Source organism: Aegilops tauschii, chromosome 6 (assembly GCF_002575655.3).
Source record: "Aegilops tauschii subsp. strangulata cultivar AL8/78 chromosome 6, Aet v6.0, whole genome shotgun sequence".
Lineage (NCBI taxonomy): Eukaryota > Viridiplantae > Streptophyta > Magnoliopsida > Poales > Poaceae > Aegilops > Aegilops tauschii.
Genome location: NC_053040.3, coordinates 114,171,990 through 114,196,801, shown reverse-complemented (window position 1 = coordinate 114,196,801; position 24,812 = coordinate 114,171,990). Strand labels below are relative to the sequence as shown.

Below are 24,812 nucleotides of genomic sequence, written 5' to 3'. Positions count from 1 at the left end.
TACCAGCAAGCTCCGAAAAATATACACACGACGACGACGAAACATGACTGCAACTCACAAAATTCGGAGAATTACACCTACTACAAGTCTCTAGAAAACTGCCTCATGAGAAGCTCAGAACAAATATAAGCCACTGCTGCTCATAGAGGAACAGATCATTACAACTTATAAGAAACTAAGACAAGGATCATGGACGATACAATATATGTCCACTGCAGATACTGCAAGTCTGAGGAAACTTCAAGAGGCACTCTAGCGCTAGGACAAAGCAGAGTGCCGTACTGTCAGGTGCGCTTCATCTTCAGTATAAACTTTTGGTACAGCGCATCGATGCAGCTGAAGAAAGCAAACCTCCAGATCTTGCAGAAAAACAGTGCTGCACACCATACCCAAAAACTGAAGACAGTTCCAGCAATCACTGAGTAGTAAAGCCATAATGTTTCAAGTTCATGGTGATGTTCCTTTGCCCCATCCGCTGGTGTCGTAGTATCTGAATTGTTTGTACATGGAATGCTCAATGGGGGACCACAAAGTCCGAGGTTATTGCTATAGATCGATGGGTCCTCGAGTGTCTGGAGCTGACTTCCTGTAGGTATCTCGCCTGATAGACGGTTGTTCGAGAGGTTAAGAGAGCTCAGGAACATCAAGTCTGACATGGTAACGGGAATAGGACCCGATAGTTTGTTCCACGAGAGGTCAAGCGATTCTAATAACTTTAAGTTGCCAATGTTCTCCGGGATGCTACCAGATAGATAATTTCCGGAGAGATCAATACCAGTCACAAATGCACCTTTTTCCTTAAAGGTGTACTCCCTTCTCTTCCAAAGTATATCTATGCTACCATCACCAGGAAATCGAAAGGGTCCCAACACTATGTAAGTTGTTGTAACCGGCTGCACCATGGATGCCTGACTCATCGATGGGAAGTTGATGAAATTTTCTGTTATGGAACCTACAAAAGTATTTTCAGAGAGATCAAGGAGTTGGAGATGAGAGAGTTTTAGTAGCTAACTGGGAATACTTCCATGGAACATGTTTGATCGCAGTCTTAGAATCCTCAGCAAAGGATTGCTTTCCCCTATCCACTGAGGGAGTGCACCAGACATCTTATTGTTCCCAAGATCCAAAATAACAAGGCTTTTGAAGTTCTTCAACACTGCTGGAAAGCAACCTGTGAACTTGTTGTTGGACAAGTGCAACAAACTTAGCGACGAATTGTAGTTAGCTGAGGTTGGAACTACCCCAGCAAAAGCATTGCTCGACAAATCCAAGAATTGTTGATCTCTCAAATTCCACAAGCAACCAGGAAGCTCACCAAACAACTGATTGTTCGATAGATCCAAGATTCGCAGAAGTGTTAGTTGACAAAAGGCATACAATGGTTTTCCCAAGAACCCGCTATTCTTGGCCACTTTGACAACTGGCAACTGCTTGCTGTCAAGATTAGGACCGATACCCGTAAACTTGTTGTCAGACAAGAAGAGAGCAACAAGGTTTACCAGCGAGGAGATGGTTGCAGGAATCTCACCCTCAAGATGGTTGAAGCTGGCACGAAGGAGTTTCAAAGATGATGCATTACCGATATTTGGTGGCATAATTCCAGTGAGGTGATTCGAGGACAAGAACAATACTTGCAAATTTGGCATGCTTCCCACCTCCACTGGGATCGAGCCAGTAAATTTGTTGCCAGAGAGGATGAGACCCGTTAGCTCCTTCCACTTGCTGACCTGCGAAGGTATGCTTCCACCTAACAAGTTGCCATTTACATCAAAATACTTAACCTTGGTACAGTTTGTAAACATCTCTTGCGGAATGGTACCACTGATACTGTTTTCCTCTATTATAAAAGACCGCAACTTGTGCATCATGGCAAAAGATGGTGGCAAGCTTCCAAATAACCGATTCCCTGCCAGGACCATATACCGCAGGCTAGTAAGGTTCCCCAGCTCGGGCGGAAGAGTAGAAACCAAGCTAGCATTTGCGATGTTGAGCTTCTCTAACAACTGAAGCTGCCCAAGTGAGGCTGGGATCGACCCACCAAGTGGGTTATTGTGTAGTGAAAGAGTTCGCAGTCCAGGTATCATCCCCAGCACCTCTGGGATACCTCCTGCAAGGTTATTTCTCTCGAGACATCGTATCTCTAGCTTTTGGAGCTTTGAGAGGGAGCAAGGTATGGAGCCAGAGAATGCATTAGCGGACAGATTTAGATACCTCAACCTTGGGACCATCTCCGGCAGTGAATCCGGTAACAGACCTGAGAAGGCATTACCTGATAAATCAAGGGATCTCATCCTCGCATTGGTGCAGTTGAGAGTAAATTGCATAAAACCACCACCTTGAAGGCTCGGTTTGCGAAAAACACTAGGATACAGTTTCTCTGCAGAAAACATCACATCTTGCGTAATGGTTTTGCAAAAACCACTGATCGGCGGATCTGACCATGTTAAGTGAGTTTATGACAGGTAGGGCCCGCCAGTCAGGCTGACGTGGCACCGCTTAACATCTCACATGTAACGGCGACGTTTGGTACTATTATATCATCATGTGTGGCCTTATGGGGTCCACATGTCATTGGAAGAGAAAAAGGGTTCATCTTATCTTCACTACACCGCCGCCCGTCCCGAGCCGTGGCAGAGCCGCGCCGTCGTCCGTCCCGACCACAGCCACCGGCCGGCCCGACCTCGACCGCCGCCCGTCCCGACCCCGGCTGAGGCAGAGGCCCGTCATCGCCGTTGCCGCACCAAGGGCGAGGCAGGGGACGCCGCCTGTCCCGCCCCTGCGCCCGGCCGAGGAGCGGCCTGCCGTCATGCGCCGGTGGGTCTCGATCTTCTCGGAGCTGGCGCTGCCCCCCACCCCACCCGCGCGCGCGCACGTGGACCAGCCGCAACTCACCAACCGGCCGCCGCGCACCTTCTCGCCTGGAACCACCTCGCCGCCGCCAAGTTCGTCCAGATCCAGTCGGATAGAGGCATCCCCGCTCGTCGCATACCCGAAGCCCGGACTCCGCCCCTGCCCATAGCTGGCGAAGGTGCGGCTCGCAAGCGAGCGTCCGCTGGAAGGAGCTCACCTGCGTCTCCAGCGCCGGGTGGAGCCGCACCTTGAACTCCGGCGAGCAGCCAAGGTGCATGGCCGCTGTAGCGGCACGCGGAAGATGCCCTCGTCCCCGCTCGCGCCGACGAACTCCGGCAGCGCACCCCTGCCACCCGCGCCCCTGTACTTCGACGTCGTCACGGCCTGCTCCAGCGTCACTGGAGACCGCCTCCATGAACCTCCCGCGCCCCACAACACCTGCACGCCACCTGCTCGACAAAATGACGCAAAGAGCAAGTGGTTTGAGAGAGAGAGGGAGGAGTGTTTCGCTGACAAGCGGGTCCCGCGTCCAGCAAAACGTTTTGATGTAACGGTGTGAGAAATTGATGCCACGTCAGCCTGACTGGCGGGCCCTACCTGTCATAAACTCACTTAACATGGTCAGATCCGCCGATCAGTGGTTTTTGCAAAACCATTACGCAAGATGTGATGTTTTCTGCAGAGAAACTGTATCCTAGTGTTTTTCGCAAACCGAGCCTTCAAAGTGGTGGTTTTATGCAATTTACTCGTGCAGTTGAGGATGAATTGTGGGAAGGTACCATTGAGATCATTATTAGCTAGAGATAACAGCTTCAAAGCGGACATAGGTGAGAAATTGGCATATTCTGGGATGGTCAGGTGGTTATTTCCCAAATCTAACTTAACAATCGTTTGTACTTTGCTGAGTTGGTAGGGGATGGCACCAACAAGATTGTTGCTGCTCAAGTTCAGAACAGTGAGAGTGCGAAACAGAGAGATATTTGCTGGGACAACACCACCAAGGTTATTTGTCCCAAGGTCAAGTACAGTGAGGTTTTGAAGCACTAGAGAGTAGAAGGCGTGTAGCGTACCATGGATGCCCGCGATGGGAAGGCGGAGCTCGGTAACATGCCCTGAAGCATCACAAGTGACCCCAAACCAAGAACATGTTGGATAGGATATCGACCAGGAGGACAGCGAGTTGGCGCGGATCAAACTGGACTTCCATCGGAGTAGTGCCTCTGCTTCCGGGTTGATCTCCTTGGCTGTGCATACTAGAGACTCCAGACTTGGAATCGTGTTGGAGAAATATCAAATCATAAATTGTGTAGTGTTCTGCGGCCACACACCCTCACTGTTGAAGATACTGGTCGTGAGCAAGGTGATGACTGATGACTGACTGTGTATGCGGGTGTGGTTGCCCGCTAACACAGAGCCAACCAGCTGTCCAGATGCATCAGCCAGTCGATCTCCATGATTGAATGCGGCTGTGTCTGAATCATCCGGTTACGCAAACAATTCAGACCAATATTTCGTTAGCACGGCAAATCTACAGTTGCACAAACGCACGCCATATTTGGGGATTTTCTCGATCAAACGTATTTGGGGATTTCAAATTGCAAATGTATTTTCGAGATAAAAGGATCGGGAAGTTTGAAAGTTGAAACCAGCGTGGAGGAGGTCGGCGGCTGCGAGCGAGCAAGGGCAACGTGAGTCGCATCTTCTCCCCGCCCGTGGGGTATCTCTGGTTAAGGAGATGGCCAGCCACGAAGAAGCAATGCGCCCTCTCGTAGCTCTGACACGGGAGAAGGCCGCGCGGCGTCCGTGGAAACGAAGGGGGAAACCGGCGGCGCCGGTGGCGTCACCGGAGGACACGACGGCGCGGCCGAGGAGAACTGTAGAAACTGGCGAAGGGGAAAACGAGGACCAAGCCACGATTCACGAACCTGCGGGCCCACTCCAAGGAGCACCCAGCAACTGAGTGAATATCCCGTGAATACCAAAGATACAATGAAAAAACATGTTAAATGCATTTGAAAGTTTAAAAAATTATCAAAAAAAAAACATAGCGATGGCGCATATTAGCAAATTTAGCCGTGACGCGACTAGTCATGAGGAGGCATTACCACACCACTTGGCATGAGTAGTAAGCTATCAAAAACAATGAACAAAAAAGGAGCCATTACCACTACATATAGGTAGAAATGGCACCACTGAAGGTGGTGGCGAGGCCCTTGTTGCTCCCTCTTGGAGGACGCCGGAAATCGAGGTGGCGGCCCTGGGTGGAGATGGCACCGCCAGGCTTGACCTGCTCGCAGCAGCGACGAGCAACACTGGCGCGGTGGCAAAGGATAATGACATGGGCGAAGGTGGTTGGAGGTATAGTGGTGTTGCGACAATATGGTATTGGTGCACGCGGGCAGTGAAACCGACGGTTGAATAACCCTACATCCATGGGTTGTTTGGATGGAGGCCTATCAAGCAGCTCCTTTGCCAGGCATAGATCTCAGCCTCAGGCCACCAAAATCGGACTTGACTCAAGCTGGTTTTGTGGAAGCGAACCAAACAGCCCTTCTTCTCTCTCTCTCTCATCAACATAGATGAAGGTGGTGTGAAAGTGTTTGCAAGCTTTTATTGTTTTTCCCCACAATAAGGGTGGGATTTGGGATCTCATATCATCAAAATCTAGCTAGGGAGTCGTCAAACCGCTAGAATGGTTACCTTCAGGAATGACTTTCATTATAAAGATGTGCATGCTCCAGAGAAAAAACCCATGATCTCACCCCTCCGACTTTATCAGGCAATGTCGACATGCATGTGTTGTACCTATGTTGAAGATGTTGCCTCAAAACTCGGCTTCGGAGATGAGGATCTCATTTGGAACCTTTGGTTGGATCAGTCAATATCGATGTACGTGTGATCACTTCCCAAAGCTTAGTGAAGTAGTACTTTGTTCGTCGTTCCATCACATGTCATGTTCGTGATGGATTTATGAGGATATTGTCGTCGGATCTTTTGTGGATGGTCACATGTTTCTTATTGTTTACTTTTGTAGCTTGCCTTTATGACGATATCTAAGAAAAAACATGGTGACATTTAAAAAGACATGGTGACGTTGAGCATGCATCATCATTGTAACTAGACTTCATTCCCCACTACCGAATGTTGCATCTGACGGATGTAGAACCTCGACTCACCAACGACTTGTGCTGCCACATGAGTTTAGTGAGCTCGTGCCCAAGGATATGTCGCAGATCCGCTACATGTGATGCCGCAGCGGCACACACAGTTGCTGGCACAAAGCTCTCCGCCACCCCTTCCGCCTTATAGGTCAAATATGAGAGGCCTTTAGCTAGGATTTTTGGGTAGCAGAAGTACGTATGTGCTTCCATTAGCCTCCCATGAATCAAAATCCTCATCTTCAGATCGTTCACCCCATTCCTTTGACCCGATGACTGGCATTATACCAGTACCTGGAAACCCTCATTGCGGCCCCTTTGTACGGTGTGTGCAAGAAAGGGATTAACAATTTACTAAACCGTACCCTACCCGTGGCAGGGACAAGTGGTAACACAATTCAAATATGGGGGTTACCGGAATAAGACTCGATCTACGGTCGACTCAGGAGGTTTAAGTTTCCTATCATTGGGTTAGCACAATATATATCCTTGGTGGTACCGAACAGGGTCACCACCTGACACGTCCCAACATGCCCTCATTGATCATTCTCGTCACAATGAGATTCATGTCTCACAGTCACTTTCACTAGTGACAGATCCTTTCCTGTAGGTTAGTCAAAACAGGCATAGGAATATGTGGCACAAATGTTTCATGTTTAGGTGAAAACCACATATGCATGATCATCTATATGCAATTTCATATGAGGTAACATAACATGTTTCAGATATTCTAGCAAGCAATCAACCAAGCAATCATCATATGAAGTGTTCAAAAATGCTTGCCTTGGGTATGACTAGCAAATATGCCCGGGCGTTGCAACGGGAGAAAAACTATCAGATTATGCAGGTGTGGCATATATTAAAAAGAGTTTGAATCAAATACCAGGATGAGATAAGGATTCTAAAATTTCATATTCACAAACTATGTCTGAGTGATGCCATGATGAGATAAGTGACTATTTAAAAGTGATTTCGAAAACTAAAAATGTGATGGTCTCATCACAATTTGATTTCCTAAGGCGCCACAACAAATATTTTCTGGCTGAGCAAACTGCGTTGATGGATCCTGCCTGAGCTAGACTGATGAATGATGTGTCTCGCCTTGACCTAGTAGCGGTGTTTACCATGACCAGTATTGTGGTACCAGAATAAACATAACTGTGTATCAACACAAATAGATATTTTGTCATTTTCATATAGCTTACAACAACTAACTCATACGAAGTTGTGTTTTTTTTTGGGGGGGGGGGGGGGGGGTCTCAGCGTTGTACGAAACACGAAAACCTTTTTTTACCCAACGCCAGGGACTTAATAAAATCATAAAACAACCTCTACATATCCCCTAATAAAACCTCTATGTAACTAGCGATTCATTTTGTTCATTATTTACAGATCTATTTTCAAATTTCTAAAATTTCATGTACATTCAAATTCCTAAATATGTTTTGAATATTGGACTTTTAAAAAAATCATGAATATTTTTATTTCATGAACATTTATTTTAAATCATGAATTGCTTTATAATATGCGGACAATTTTTTGAAATCATGAACATTTTATGATTTTCCAAATGTTTTTTGAATTCATAAATAGTTTATCATTTTTAATATATTTTTAAAACTTGCAACCTTTTGAAATTTGGTTCTTTTGTAAATCCCAAATTTATTTAAAGAAGGAAAAACAAAAACAGAAATGAAAAAGTAAAAAAGCAAAATAGAAAACAGGGGGCGCCATGACCTGCACATGGGCCGGCACATCACCGCGTGCGGGAGAAGGATGAACGCTTCACGCTTGCAATAACAGAGTAAAAAGGGGTTGGAACCAGGGATCAAACCCTAGCCTCCCGTGAGGTAGACTGATGTCTTAGCCATTGGGCTGCCTGCATGCTCATGTTACGTAAGTGTACGCATATATAAGAACAGAACTCAGTGACGATTTCGAAATAAAAAATGAATCTTTTTCTTCACTTATGGATGTCATAGTGGGTAATTTATGACAATTTCGAGGGCAATTTCCGTGACGGACGACCAAAAGCATTAGCTGCTTTATTATTAGGTAAAGAGGCAAGGTAGGGTATACTCCATAACTTTGAAAAAAAAATCATCTTCCCTCCATTTTTCCTATTTTCAAAATAATGCAATTGCCAAATAATTTGAAAACAGTACAAAAAGTTGTTTGGGAAATTTTGAAATAAATACTAAAATAAACTAGATGGAAAATAAAGAATAACAGAAAAAGAATCAATTCATTTGGAGTTGTGGTTTAAAAGTTGGAGGTAGTCAAAGTTAGGCCAAAATCTGATTTTAATTAAAGTTTATAAAATAAAATGGTTTGAAGGAAATACGCTAACCAGAAGTGAACACGTACTTTGTGGAATACGCTTCCACTTAAGTCAGTGTGTGGCGACATGGGGGTCACTGACAGCGGGGCCCATGGGCCCACTGGTCAGGTTTGACCAGTCGCCGCGTCCTCCTCTCCCGCGGCAGAACAGAGGAGCCTCGCTAGTGTAGATCTGCCAGCGAACGGCTGCACCTCTCGATGAGCTTGGCACATGGGGAAGATCAGGTCGAGGCAACCCCATGGGTACTCACGAGGATCGCTGGAGTGGACGGAGTCGCCGACGGCGAGGTTGGCCGAAGGGCTCCGACGGAGGTGAATTGGGGCTTCTCTCCGACAAGCTTGCTCTAGAGAAGTTGATGGTTGAAAAGGGTTCGATGAAACACTAGGAGTCTAATGGCGTAGGAATTGGGGGGAGGGAGGTTCTGGAGACGCCGAAATCAGCAGAGAAATAGTGGCGAGCATGGTGGCCGGAGGTGAAGAAGATGAGCATCACAACTCGAATTCTCCCGAAAGGGGGATACTAGGAGGTTGAGGAGGAGTTGGGTGAGCTTGTATGAGCTCGGGGTGGGTTTATATAGGCAGGGGAAGGTCGGCTCGTCGCGGCCTTATCCAACCGATGCGTCGGTGGTAATTCATCGCGAATAGTGGTCGGTGGAGAGGTTGGTGGGTGGTCGGCGTGGCCGTTCCGCGGTCAGTGAGCCGCAGGCAATCAAGGCGAGAGGGCCCCGACAGACACGTGGCAGGGTGTGGTTCAACGGGAGGCGCTCTTGGTCGGCGTGGATGGCGGTGGTCGGTGTGGTAGGTGAGGACGGTGACGGCTTGCAGTGATGGAGGAGCTCGGTGGCTGGTTCGGAGACGAGCCACGCGTCTTGGACGGTGGCGTTTTGGATGGCGGCGGACGGTGTGTGATGCACCGACTTAATCGTGCGCTAATCATACATGTAAATGTGCACGATCAATATCAGAGACTCACGGGAAGATATCACAACATAACCCTAGACACAATTTAAAGTCATACATACTTTATATTACAAGCCAGGGGCCTCGAGGGCTCGAATTCATAAGCTCGAATACAACGAGTTAGTGGAAGCAACAATATATGAGTACAGACATAAGGTAAACAAGTCCGTCTTAAGAAGGCTAGCACAAACAACAACAACTGTATCGAAAAGGCAAGGCCTTGATTGCTTGTAATCTGCGTTGGTAATTTCCCGAAGAGGAGGGGATGATGCAGCACAACAGAGGTAAGTATTTCCCTCAGTTATGAAACCAAGGTTATCAATCTAGCAGGAGAACCAAGCAACACTATGTAAACAACACATGCACATAAACAACAAATACTTGCAACCCAGCGCGTAAAGGGGGCTGTCAATTCCTCAACGGTATTCAGATAGATTAAATTGTATGAGATTTGATAAATATATCTAACTAAAACACAAAATATAATAAATAAAAGAAAATTGCAGCAAGGTATGTTTGGTTTTAATATGATAGGAAATAGACCCCGGGGCTGTAGTTTTCATTAGAGGCTTCTCACGAGAAAATAGCATACGGTGGGTAAACAAATTACTGTTGAGCAATCGATAGAAAAGCAAATAATTATGAAGATATCCAAGGCAATGATCATATATATAGGCATCACGTCCAAGATTAGTAGACCGAAACGATTCTACATTTACTACTATTACTCCACACATCGATCACTATCCAGCATGCATCTAGTGTATTAAGTTCATGGAAAACAGAGTAATGCATTAGGCGAGATGACATGATGTAGACAACATAAAATCATGTATGAATAAACCCCATCTTGTTACCCTTAATAGCAACGATACATGCGTGTCATGTCTCTTTCTGTCACTGAGATTGAGCACTGAGGGAGTCTCGGACTAAGGGGTCCTCGGGCTGCCGACCTATCTGTAATGCCCACGATGTGGCTATATCTCCCACGTGTCGAGGCACGACTTAGAGGCATAACCGCATAGTGGTTTTGTCGCAAGAAGGGTCATCTTCACACAATCCCATGTAATGAACAAGAATGGGATAAAGAGTTGGCTTACAATCGCCACTTCACACAATACATAAATATAATCCATACATCATCCAAAATACAGACATATAGACCGACTACGGTCAAGATCCAGATGAAAATAAGACAACCCCAAATGCTAGATCCCCGATCGTCCCAACTGGGCTCCACTACTGATCATCAGGAAAAGACACATAGTAACGACCACGTTCCTCATCGAACTCCCACTTGAGATCGATCCCATCATCTGCACTGGCATCGTCGGCACCTGCAACTGTTTTGGTAGAATCTGTGAGTCGCGGGGACTCAACAATCTCACACCCGCGAGATCAAGACTATTTAAGCTTATAGGAAAGGAAGGTGAAATGAGGTGGAGCTGCAGCGGCAATAAGCATATATGGTGGCTAACATACGCAAAAGAGAGCGAGAAGAGAAGCAACGGAACGGTCGTCATCTAGCAATGACCAAGAAGCGAGAAGAGACCATCACGGCTACACACGCAGTTGATGTATTTTAATTGGGTCAAGTGACAAGTTCTCTACAACCGGACATTAACAAATTCCCATCTGCCTCATAACCGCGGGCACGGCTTTCGAAAGATAATACCCTGCAGGGGTGTCCCCACTTAGCCCATCATAAGCTCTCACGGTCAACGAAGGATAAACCTTCTCCCGGAAAGACCCAATCAGTCTCGGAATCCCGGTTTACAAGACATCTCGACAATGGTAAAACAAGACCAGCAAAGCCCCCGAATGTGCCGACAAATCCCGATAGGAGCTGCACATATCTCGTTCTCAGGGCACAACGGATGAGCCAGACGTCGGGTTGGCATAGACCCTGGTTGCCCAGGGGGCGCCGAACATCGCTCGGTTTGGGCCAGCACTCGAAGGAGCACTGGTCCGGGGGTTTAAAATAAAGATGACCCTCGGGCTCGCGAAAACCCGGGGGAAAAGGCTTAGGTGTCAAATGGTAAAACCAAGGTTGGGCCTTGCTGGAGGAGTTTTATTCAAGGCGAACTGTCAAGGGGGTCCCATAAATCACCCGACCGCGTAAGGAACGCAAACTCAAGGAACATAATCCCGGTATAACAGAAACTAGGGCGGCAAGAGTGGAACAAAACACCAGGCATAAGGCCGAGCCTTCCACCCTTTACCAAAATATATAGATGCATTAATTAAATAAGAGATATTGTGATATCCCAACATATCCATGTTCTGACATGGAACAAACTTCAACTTCACCTGCAACTAGCAACGCTATAAGAAGGGCTGAGCAAAAGCGGTAACTTAGCCAAACAACGGTTTGCTAGGAAAGGATGGTTAGAGGCTGACATGGCAATATGGGAGGCATGATATAGCAAGTGTTAGGTAGCGCAGCATGGCAATAGAGCGAACAACTAGCAAAACAAAGATAGAAGTGATTTCGAGGGGTGGTCATCTTGCCTGCAAGGTTCTCAGAGTTGTCGAAAGCTTGATCCTCGTAAGCGTACTCAACAGGTTCCTCATTCACGAACTCGTCTCCCGGCTCTACCCAAGACAAGAACACAAGCAACGGAACCACAATCAATCACGAGAGATGCACAAGCAACATGATGCAAAACATGTATGATATGCGAGATATGATAAGCGATGCATATGCGTGCTCCGGGAGAAAAATGATGAACAAGGCAGTAACTTGGCAAACCAAGCATGCCACTGGAAAGGTGAGATGATTTCGGTCGAAATCGATATAAAGATCACCGGAAACGGATGCACGGTTTGCAAATGGCAAGCAAAACAAGAATGACACGAATCTGCGATTAACAGCATGATAGCACTCAAAATGCAACAAACAACAATGCTACAGCATTCCAACATAGCAACAGAGCATATGACAGTAATCTACAGGAGATGCTTGACAAAAGATGAACACTGAGCTACGGTTAGTTCACAACATAACAAGCTCAAACAAGCATGGCAAAAGTGCAAAAGATAACAGGTTCACAGACTTAGTGAAATTACTGGACATGGCAGAAAACAGCATCAGGTAGCAATGTTCAGAGCATGAAATAAACATGCTACAGGAACTTAACATAGCAAAACAAGGCATGGCAGTATTCTACTAAATGCATATGACAAAAGTCCCTTACTAACCGTATGCCAAAAAGGATCAGAAGATATGATGGCAAGCATGTAAACATAGCAAGTTTCGTTATCAGGTTTCAGACTTGGCAGAAAACAGAGCATGGCAGAAAACAATAATATGAAGGCCTCTTGGTGAGCTTGTTGCACTCACCACAAGGCAATGCATGACAACACAAGCATACCTACAGCAATATGGCATGTTTACGAAGCTATCCATGGTAAGAACAAAAGCATAGCATGTATGGATCAACTACAATAAGCTTGGTAAAAATTGCATATCATGTTAAGAATCTGCCAGAAATATTTTATAGCAAAAGTAGAGCAAGATTGAGTCATGCTATGGCATTCTATAATTGCAAACAAGGGCAGGAATAGATCAATTACAACAATATCTACAAAACATCCTTACTGAACATCTCCAAAATATGCATGGATCTCTCTGTAGCATCAAGTTTACATAGCAACAAAATAACAGCAGACAAGGACTTAGAGAAATCACAAGTCCCTGAAATCAGAAACATTACGGGGCCTAGTTTGCATGCTTGTGCTAGCCACCACAGAGATCACAAAAATACATGTCATACACCCTTGGAAAGATGGCATGACATACAACAAAACACATGTACAGCTCATGCCCATAAGATGCACAGATTTAATGATACAAAAATGACAAATCTCCAAGTTCTGTTAAGAACCAGCAGATAACAGCAACTAGCCCTCTTGCAACAGAGATTTGGGCATCAAGATAACCTCTAATGAACATGGTGCAATTAAACAAAATGTAGAGCATCATGAGACGAACAATTTGACATATTACACGCGCGAAACGGATCTACATGCAAAGAGTTATGCAATGATGAACATGGGCACTTATTGCAAAAAATCACAGACAGAGAAATCGGGGGGTCTCGGGTCAACCTGCTACAGTGGATCTCAGATCCGATCGCGGCCTGAGCAGAGCTTCGACGGGGCAGTGGCCGGAGATGGGGCCGGCGACGGAGGAAGGAGAGGAGGCGGCGGGGCGCGACGAGGAGGAAGGGGACGGCGGCGAGGCGGCGGCCGGAGGGGCGACGGCGCTCGCCGCGACGCGGCGGCGGAGGCGCGAGCACGGCGGCCGGCGGCGGTCACGCGGGCAGGCGGCAGCGCGGGCGCGGAGGCGGGCGGCGGCTCGGGCCCGGGAGGGCCGCGGACGGGCCCGTGGGCCTCGGCGACGGCGGCGTACGGAGGCGTGCCACGTGGCGGCGGCGGTGGAGGTGGACGCCTCCGGCTCCGCCCGGACGTGTCCGGCGGCGGAGAGGGACGAGGGTTAGGGTTTGGACTGTGTTCGTTTTTCGGGAGGGTCACATATAAATAGGTAGAGGGAGCTAGGAGGCTCCAAATGAGGTGCGGTTTTCGCCCACACGATTGTGATCGAACGACCTATAGCATGGAAGAGAGTTTGGTGGGTTTTGGGCTGGTTTTTAGAGGGGTTTTTGCTGCACACGCAAAAGGCATCTGCGGTTACCCGGTTAACCGTTGGAGTACCAAACGACCTCCAAATGGAACGAAACTTGACCGGTGGTCTCCGGGTGGTATACTAAGGCCACTTGACAAGCCTCGGTCCATTCCGAGAATGTTTGACACCTGCTCACGAAAGAAAACAAGAGGGGTGCATCGGAGGAGATGGGAGCGCCGGATTGCAAAACGGACAACGGGGAAAATGCTCGGATGCATGAGACGAACACGTATGCAAATGCAATGCACATGATGACATGATATGAAATGCATGACATGAACAAAATGCAAAACGAAAGACAAAACCCGACCGCGGAGGGAATATCATAACGCATAGCCGAAAATGGCAAGAGTCGGAGTTACAAATATGGAAAGTTACATCCGGGGTGTTACACTATCTCTTATGGGCCGGCAGGTGGGCCGCTCTGCAACTACTAGAAGGCCGAGCTATAAGGAGGCTCCGTGTCCGCACAGGAAACCTTTGTAGCCTTGGTGTGTCCTCCAAGTCAAGATAGGAGAATCGGCATGTTTATCTCTTTATTGTAATCGACTATGTGTAACCCTAGTACCCCTGGTGTCTATATAAACCGGAGGGTTTAGTCCATAGAGGAAAGGAGAAGAACCATCATCCTACTCACCTAGGGTTTAGTTCATCTGATCTCGTGGTAGATCAACTCTGTAATCATCCTATACACTTCAATATAATCAAGCAGGACGTAGGGTTTTACCTCTTTGAGAGGGACCGAACCTGGGTAAAAATCGTCTCCTTCGTCCCTTGTTCCCCATTGAATCAAGATCGACAGCTCAGGACCGCCTACCCGAGATCCGCTAGTTTTGACTCCGATATTGGTGCTTTCATTGAGAGTTCCGCTGTTGGATCGCCGAAGGGTCAATGGCTCGCCTAGTCATCAACAACGCCATCCACACTGGGGGCATCTTCGTCCCCGACCAGATTTTCGTGTTCGGCAGTATCGTGCTTGATACATCTCCAATGTATCTATAATTTATGAAGTATTCATGCTGTTATATTATCATTCTTGAATGTTTTACAATCATTTTATAGCAACTGTATATCATTTTTTGGGACTAACCTATTGACATAGTGCCCAGTGCCAGTTGCTGTTTTTTGCTTGTTTTTTACATCGCAGAAAATCAATATCAAACGGAGTCCAAACGCAGCGAAACTTTTTTGTGGATTTTTTATGGACCAAAAGACATACAATGGGCCAGAGCAGCACCTGGGGGTGCGTCGAGGGGGCACAACCCACCAGGGCACGCCTGGGCCCCCAGGCACGCCCCGGTGGGTTGTGCCCACCTCGATGGCCTCCCGCACCCCCTCTTCGCCCTATAAATTTCCAAATATTCCAAAAACCCTCGGGGTAACCCTAGATGAGAAGTTCCGCCACCGCAAGCCTCTGTAGCCACCGAAAACCAATCTAGACCCCGTCCCGGCACTCCACCGGAGGGGGAAATCATCACCGATGGCCATCTTCCTCATCCCGGCGGCCACCACGATGAGGAGGGAGTAGTCCACCCTCGGGGCTGAGGGTTTGTACCCGTAGCTATGTGTTTAATCTCTCTCTCTCTCTCTCTCTCTCTCTCTCTCGTGTTCTTGAGATGTCACGATCTTGATGTATCGCGGGCTTTGTTAATATAGTTGGATCATATGGTGTTTTCCCCTCTCTATCTTGTTGTGATGAATTGAGTTTTCCCTTAGAGATTTCGTTTTATCGGGTTGAATACTTTTATGGATTTGAGAGCACTTGATATATGTCTTGCAAATGAATACTCGTGGTGACAATGGGGTATCATATTGATTCACTTGATATATGTTTTGGCACTCAACTCGCGGATTCCCGAGGTGACATTAGGGTAATATATGCATAGGGGTTGATGCACGTTCTTGTCTTTGTTTTTATGGTAGAAATCTTGGGGCACTCTTTGAGGTTCTTTATGTTGGATTGAGTATTATGAATCTGAATTTGCTTTGGTGTTATTTTAGTACGAACTCTTGGTTAGATCGATCGAAAGAATAGCTTGGTGTTATTTTAGTACAAACTCTAGGATAGATTGATCGGAAAGAATAGCTTTGAGGTGATTTCGTACCCTACAAACAATTCCGTCTTATGTTCTCCGCCTTCATCGCACATCGAGGGGTGGTTATATGATCCAATTATATTAGCATTGTTGAGAGATTGCACTAGCGAAAGTACGGACCCTAGGCCTTGTTTCTAAGCATTGCAATACCGTTTTTGTGCCCGTTTACTATTTGCTACCTTGTTGTTTTTATTTATTCATATTATAAAAATATATTTCTACCATCAATATTACACTTTTATCACCATCTCTTCGCCGAACTAGTGCACCTATACAATATGCCATTGTATTGGGTGTGTTGGGGACACAAGAGATTTCTTGTATTTGGTTGCAGGGTTGTTTGAGAGAGACCATCTTCATCCTATGCCTCCCACGGATTGATAAACCTTAGGTCATCCACTTGAGGGAAAATTGCTACTGTCCTACAAAACTCTGCGCTTGGAGGCCCAACACGAGTCTACAAGAATAAAGTTGCGTAATAGACATTAGTGCTGCACGCCGATCCGATCGGCCGCCTCGGCCAGGTCGGAAGTTTTGCCCTCGATCAGGAGATCAGGTTCGGAAACCTAGAGTTCATCACCGACTCCTGGGGAGATCTTACTCTGACAAAATCTTCAGCTCCCCTTGAAGGACTTGCTAATCCCGACGCTTTAACTTCGGGAGCGGTAAACCTAGCAGGGACTGATGTCACCCGGGGCCCGACCTTAAAGCCCGACCCCGTAGCTTGGTCCGAACTAGTTCCGGCCGAATACTGCCTGGGCGCAACTTCGAATGCCCTACTAGACCGGATCCGAGCCATTGGAATTTCCGACGTTCGATCCTCGGTCTATGATCAGATTGGGCTCAAACCCGATAACAGGGAAATTTACATCCCGCCTGTCACACACTCATCGCCACCATCGAGGATTTGGCTGAAGGCTCGCCGTCACCGGAGTTAAAAACGGGTTATGTCTAGCTTTCCGATCATCCGGTCCAGGCTGCTGGTGTTCTGGGAACGGGGGTACCCAGACTTGCCTGCCTGCGGCCCAGGGCGTGGCTCATCCAGCGGCCTGGTACGGCCCATCTTCATCAGCAACCACTCAAGACCCTCGCGAGGGGCCGAGCCTCATGAGGCGGACGACGCAAGACCTCCCCTGGGGCGGCCTCACTAGGCTGGCTCCCGAGGAGCGGAGATATCAAGGCAAGGGGCACCTCGCGAGGTTCGCGTGACGTGAGCCATGACGACCAAGGCCAGGCGGGCGCAGTGTACCAGTTTCCCCTTTAGTACCAAGGGGGTAAGCGCATGCGAGGATTCCCGAGGCGTCAGGCAAAGGTTTCCATATCGGTGCAACAAGACCAAGACCAGCAGGATGGCAGGATGGAGGTCATCGTGGAGCCCAGGACGGCGTTACCATCAGAGCCTTTGGCAGGCGAAGACTACTTTTGTCAGGATAGCTTGTACTAGCTGCCCCCCTTCAAATCTGGCCATTGTGGGATCCCTTCCCGCCTAATATTTTGGAATTGGACCCGGGCCTCTATAAATAGGATTAGCCACCACCATAGAAAGGGGACAGATCATTCGGACCACCCTTGCATCCACCAGCTCATCGAGCCCAAGAACACCTCTCCTCAGGAGGCTGTTCTTCCCGTGTACTTGTTCATCCTCAGCCTACAAGGCAATCCACCACACCACACTGGAGTACGGTATTACACCACAACAGTGGCCCGAACCAGTATAAACCCTCGTGTCTCTTGTCCTTCGGGTTCGTCGAGCTAGGCCTTGAGATCGTTGCGAGAGCGAGCTAGAGAGAGAGGGAGATCTTTGTGCGCACCCCAGTGTTCGAACCTCAAGGGTTTGCCGGAACCCGAAATCCGACATTTGGCGCGCCAGGTAGGGGTGCGCCGAAGCTTTCTCTCCGTCGATCCACGCTCCATCGTCCCACCAGTTCCATGGCCGACGCTCGCTGAGCTCGTGCTGAGCGCCGGGCCGCCCTTGCTGCCCGCGTCGCCCAGACAGCTCCCGCCGGCGGGCCTCCCCGTCATTCGCCATCACCTGCTGCCAACGCCGCCACCGGCCCGACAGCACCCGAGCAGCAAGCCTCGTCGCTGCACCCCTCCGTGCGGCGGGACGGACGCACCGCCACCCCGTCGCTGACTCCGGCAGGCTCGTCGTCTCACGCTCGTCGCGGACCCGTGGACGCGCAGGCTGCGCTGCTCACGGCACGTGAGCTCTTACGCTACCGCCCAGTCGACGACCTCTACGAGGAGTGGCTGGACCGCATCGCCGAGCTCGTCAGCGCCACTGGGGGCTCTCCCGCGCTGTCCCTCTCGCTGCCTCGTCCGCCTCCTACCGCGGGCAACATGGCCCATGGAGCGCCTCCGCCACCTCCACGTCAAGACGTCGCCCTCGCACCAAGACGCCCGGCTCCACGGCGCGACCCGCCGCGCAGGGCGCCGACGCGTGAAGAAGGATGCTGCCATGAGGTCCCTCGTCCATGGCAAGACGCTCCTGCACTCCCCGCGCCACCGCGTCAAGATCGTGCGCCGCCCGTGGCGGCTGTGCGCGGATACCAAGACCAGGCTCCGCCTCTGCAAGGAGCTCCAGTGACTACAGCGGGTTGTCGCGCCTTCACCCCTGAGCTGCGCAGCGTCATCTGGCCCGGGAAGTTCAAGCCCGACCTGCCTCCATGCTACGATGGCACCCCCGACCCTGCAGAGACCTGCAGCTCTACGAGCTAAGTATCGAGGCGGCCAACGGCGACGAGAAGGTCATGGCAAACTGGTTCCCCATGGCCCTTAAAGATGGTGCGCACTCGTGGCTCCTGAACCTGCCCGTGGGATCGATCACCTCCTAGGGCGAGATGCGCGAGCGTTTCGTCACCAACTTCAAGGGCACTCGCGACCGCCCACCGGCCGTGGGTGACCTGCGGCGCATCAAGCAGCAACCCGGGGAAACCCTGCAGAAGTACATCCAGCGCTTCAACAGCGTCCACCTCAAGATCCCCAAGGTGACGGACGAGGCCATCATCTCCGCGTTCTCCGACGGCGTTCGTGACGTCAAGATGAAGAAAAGCTCGCCATCCACGAAGACCTGTGCACGGCCTTGGAGCTGTTCAACCTAGCGACCAAGTGTGCAAGAGCCGAGGAAGGGCGCCTCTCCCTCATCGAGCTTCCAGCAGCAGACCTAGAAGACAAGAAGGCCAAGGTTAAGGACGTGAAATGCAAGGGAGCAGCCGTGCTCGCGGCCGAGCCGGAGGTGAAGCGCGGCCGCGACCACCCAGAGTCGTCCAGAGGTAGCCGCCTGTTCTGCGCCTTCCACAACATGCACAACCACAACACCAGCGATTGCCAGGAGCTCAGGGCCATCTGCGACGGGCGCTTCGGCCAACGCCCCGACCACAACGACCGAGGCTACGACCGTGGAGGAGGCCGAACAGGAGGATGCTGGGACGACCGCGGCCCGCGCCAGGAGTGGCGCGACCAGCCTCGTGAGGACCACTGGCACGACCAGCCTCGCGAGGGCGCCTGGAGGGACCAGCCTCGTGAGGACCGCCCTCAGGGCAAGGCCAGCCTTCCTCCTCTGTCGCCACAACCCAGAAGGAACGATGACCAGGACGAGGGGGCTGGGGGCTTCCAGGAGCCTCGTGCCATCACCTGCATCTTGGGCGGTGCGCAGGCCCCAGCCTCTCAGCGTCTCTTCAAGCAGTTCGCCCGAGAAGTGAACGCGGCTCTCCCCAGGCTCGAAGCCACGCGCCCACTCAGGTGGTCCAAGTCCGCCATCACCTTCAGCTCAGCAGACTAGCTCAAGTGCGTGGCAACTGCCGGCGCCCTCCCGATGCTCTGCTCACCCGTCATCAGCAACGTTCAAGTCATCAAGACCCTCATCGACGGCGGCGCAGGACTCAATGTCCTGTCCGTCGAGACGTTCGATAGCCTCCAAGTACCATACAATCAGCTACAGCCTACCAAGCCCTTCTCAGGAGTGACCGACGGCTCCACCATCCCGATAGGGCAGGTCCGCCTTCCAGTCACCTTCGGCCAGCGCGACAACTACCGCACCGAGCTTATCGACTTCGACGTCGCCCACATTCGTCTTCCCTACAACGCCATCCTCGGGTACCCAGCCCTGGCCAAGTTCATGGCAGTGACTCACCACGGCTACAACGTCCTCAAGATGCCGGGAAGCGGCGGCGTCATCACAGTTGCCTGCAAAGAAAAGGATGCGGTGTGCTCTCTCGAGCGCGCTTACCAGGCTGCGGCGGTTGAGGACCCAGACAATGAAGGCACCATCTACCCTCCTGGGGCCGTCCCCAAGAAGAAGAAGCAGCTGCTGCACCAAGGACCCCAGGAGAGCGGCGTTACCACCTTAGGACCTGCGCCCATGGATGGGGCGCCTCCCTCCCTCGCATAGGAAGGCGCGCCTGGCGCCCTCCTCAGGCTGGGCTCGGGGGCTCTCTCCTGCAGGGCCTCAGACCTAGCCAACACCACGAGGGAGGCACTCGGGCACCATGTGGAGGCATGCTTCGCCGCACGCTTCCCCCAAGCGGGCACGAGGTGCGAGGCGCCTAGTGCTCAGGAGTTCATCACCAAGACAATCCAGGAGCTTCAGGAACCAAGAGCCATGCGTGGCGACCACCGCCCACTACCCGGCGCGGCTCCCCATCCAGGCGATGATGGTGAGCTGCGCGTCTGCATTGACTACCTCGGGCTCAACAGGGCCGCATCTCAGGAGCGTTGCTGGCCATCACGCGCTGGTTGGTGCGAGGGCCCCCCTCACAACTACGTTCGCATGCCTTACGGCCTGCCGAGCACGGCTGTCACCTACCAACGGCTCATGCAGGGCGCCCTGGCGGCTCACGAGGCCAGGCGCCAGGCGGTCCTGAGGGAGGAGGAGCCAGAACCTCCGGGATCTCCCGGGAACCGGCCAGCGGATGACATCTAAGGAGCAACTTCTTCAGCGCGCGCCTTCAGCTGCCTCGACATCACTTCAGCAGCTGTGTCAGGTGACATTTTCCAGTTTTGTTCAGCTGGGAGCGCCCCTCGGGCTGCATTATTCCCAGGTCGCACGGGCCTGTCCCTGCGACGTGTATCTTTCCGCATCTTTAGCTTACCTTGTTGGGGGCGCCCCTCGGGCTGCATCATCCCCAGGCCGCACGGGTCCGTCCCTGTGGCACGTATCGCTCTCGCATCTATCTGAACTAACTTACCTCATTGCTTGAGTCATTTCACGATTACCACCTGCTTATCTGTCACCCTTCGCGGCCACCCGCATTGCTGACCGGCCTCCTGCTCATCCCGTAACGGGGGCTACACATGTTGGCACGGCGCTTGTGCTCGGGTCCGTCCCTGCAGCGCTGACAAACCTGAGTGGTCGAGCTCTGGCTCGCGGCATGCTCCGCACACGTCACCTCACCAGGCCCTCAGTGCCTTCATCTTCTTGCGGAGCGACCAGCGACGGACCAGCAGACACCGTGCAATCTGTATTTTCTCCCTCGCGCTAACCTGCAGGAATCTCGGGAGGCTGGTAGCGGGCGGCACCGCAGGCTCCTTCTCTTTTTCACGCAATCTGCTTGCGCGTTAAAGGGGGGGCTCTTGAGCATTGCATCTCAGGAGCTCCTACTGGCTCTCCAGCCCTCACCCCCTGGCCTTGCGGCATCGTGACCTGGCCCAGCGGCGGCTGAGCTCGCTCGAGGGCCGAGACCCGAGGACGCAGAGCACCTAGGAGAACGTGAAAAAGGGAGAGGGGCCAGCACGAGCCTAACCCAGTTGTCCCATCACCACTGACGCATGGATCAGGCGCGGTACAAGGAAACGACTCAAGATCACTGAGATAAGTCATGCATTCGAGTCGAGCCCAGCGCTATTGCACAAGATGTCTAGCTTCCGTTGCCTTGTTTCAGCAGTGCCGCCCTCCTTTTCAGCCTCGGGAAGCTGCTTGCACGCCAAGGGGGACCTCCCGAGCATCGCGTCTCAGGAGCTCTCGTCGGACCTCGGGCCGCTCACCTCCTGGCCTTGACCACGACATCGCGACCTGGCATACCAGCGATGGCTGAAGCTTGCCTGGGGACTGGGACCTGCCGGCGTAGAGCGTTAAGCTACTGCAAGGATGAAAAGGAGGGGGAACAGAGCCGAGGCAAGGCGCGCCACTGCAAACCTAGCCACCTTCACTAATGCGCTTTCGCTTGAGCAACCTTGCCTCCCTTTCGGCCCTTGGGTAGTTGCTTGCGCGCTAAGGGGGACCCCCCGAGCATCGCGCCTCGGGGGCTCTCACCGGACCTCGAGCCGCTCACCTCCTGGCCTTGACCACGTCATCGCGACCTGGCATACCAGCGACGGCTACAACCTGCCTGGGGACTGGGACCTGTCAGCGTAGAGCGCCAGGCTACCACGAGGGACGCAAAGGGGCGACTAGTTGAAGCGGAGTGCGTGACCACGACAAAGGATAAAGGACTATATCGCATTAAGCCAAAAGAACTACAAGTTTCTTACACAACCCCACAGGGCCCGTCTTGATTCCTTGCAGGGAACGAAAGAAGGAAGGACACGAGGAGCCCTAGCTACGGCCGCCGATGCCATCATCAACAGAGGGCCACGGCAGGCCGACACCAACCCCATCCAGATCATCGGTGACGACGAACGGATGCTGCTGCCGCACTCCGGGCGCGGCGTGAGCTCGGCGGCGCGTAGCTGTCGTCGCTCGTCTCCGAAGTCCCATCAGGCTCAAGGGAGTCGCCGTACCCCCAGGTGCCATCACTGCTGCTTGAGGAGCTGTCGGCGGGACCAAGGGCGGGCTTGGCGCCAGCCGCTCCACCGTCCTAGTGGCCCCCTCCAGGGCAGTACTACAGGCGGCGGCCTTCCTCGTCGAAGACCTTGAAGGACATCGTGGAGGCGTCGTCGTACTCGAAGTGGATGGCGAGGGCCCCCTCCGCGCGGCAGACGCGGGCGACCTCGCCCCATCCGCGAGTCATAAAGATCTTGCTCGGGGAGACGACCTCGACCTCTGCACCTGTCGCCGGGGCATCGCACTCGGCGTGTTGCAGCCACAACTCGAGTGGCCCCCTCGGTGGCATCTCCGCAGAGAAGAACTGCGGGAAGCGGATCCAAGAGCGCATAGGCATCGCCGCCCACACCATGAGTTCGCGCGAGGAGCCCTCGGCGTGGGTTCCCGGGGCGGCGGCGCGCGCCGCCATAGCGCGGCCACCACGGTCGTGGCGCGATCGACGCCAGTTGCTACCTCCTCCTCCGGAGCCCTCTGCCCGGGTGTACAAAGGCAGCGGATAGCCGGGAAGAGGCCATTCATGCCAAGGCCTCGTCACCTCCGGCCTCATGACGACATCGCGAGAGCAGGCCAGCCTCTCCTTCGCCGGGAGTGGCCCCGGCTCTTCGCGAGGAGCCTTCCCCTTCTCCGCAGCAGAGAACCTTCGTATCGGCGCCATGGGTGTCGCGGCGAGAAGGAAGAAGAAGAAGCGGGCGGAACGGAGGAAGAGATGAGTGAGGAGGGCTCTGCCCCTCTTCTCATTTATAGCCAGAAGGAGGCCAACTGCCGACCTCCACGGTCGCGGGTAATGATGGTGTTTCTGCATGCAGCAGGGACTCGTCAAGTTGTGCAGTTGCCGAGGCAGCGTGGGGAAGCGGAGACGCCCACGTCCCGTCAGTCGCCACGCATCAATCAAGGCCGCATGCTATTGGGGCCCGCGGCGCTCCGCACTTGCCCCTTGGCTTCGCCGCGAAGCCAAGTCCGAGCGCGCCCTGGGCCCGGGGGCTATTGTCGGCGTTCTGGGAACGGGGGTACCCAGACTTGCCTGCCTGCGGCCCAGGGCGTGGCTCATCCAGCGGCCTGGTACAGCCCGTCTTCATCAGTGACCACTCAAGACCCTCGCGAGGGGCCGAGCCTCACGAGGCGGACGACGCAAGACCTCCCCTGGAGCGGCCTCACTAGGCTGAATCCCGAGGAGCGGAGATATCAAGGCAAGGGGCACCTCGCGAGGTTCGCGTGACGTGATCCATGACGACCAAGGCCAGGCGGGCGCCAGCGGGCGCAGTGTACCAGTTTCCCCTTTGGTACCGAGGGGGCAAGCGTAGGCGAGGATTCCTGAGGCGTCAGGCAAAGGTTTCCATATCGGTGCAACAAGACCAAGACCAGCAGGACGGCATGACGGAGGTCATCATGGAGCCCAGGACGGCGTCACCACTAGAGCCTTTTGGCAGGCGAAGACTACTTTTGTCAGGATAGCTTGTACTAGTTGTCCCCCTTCAAATCTGGCCGTTGTGGGATCCCTTCCCGCCTAATATTTGGGAAGAGGACCCGGGCCTCTATAAATAGGGCTAGCCACCACCATAGAAAGGGGACGGATCATTCGGACCACCCTTGCCTCCACCAGCTCATCGAGCCCAAGAACACCTCTCCTCAGGAGGCTGTTCTTCCCGTGTACTTGTTCATCCTCAGCCTACAAGGCAGTCCACCACACCACACTGAAGTAGGGCATTACACCACAATGGTGGCCTGAACCAGTATAAACCCTCGTGTCTCTTGTCCTTCGGGTTTGTCGAGCTAGGCCTTGAGATCGTTGCGAGAGCGAGCTAGAGAGAGGGAGATCTTCGTGCGCACCCCAATGTTCGAACCTCAAGGGTTTGCCGGAACCCGAAATCCGACACAGGCCTCTAGCTCGGAATCCGATGTTCGTCCCGGAAGGAGCCCAGGATCAAGCCCCGACTCGAAGCAACAGTATCCGGTTGATAGTC

General features: G+C 52.0%; 1 pseudogene; it reads right to left on the bottom strand.

Moving 5' to 3' along the window:
* Positions 1 to 103: 103 nt before the first annotated feature.
* On the bottom strand, positions 104 to 18,113 carry LOC109781323 (uncharacterized; annotated as a pseudogene).
* Between the last annotated feature and the right edge of the window lie 6,699 nt (positions 18,114 to 24,812).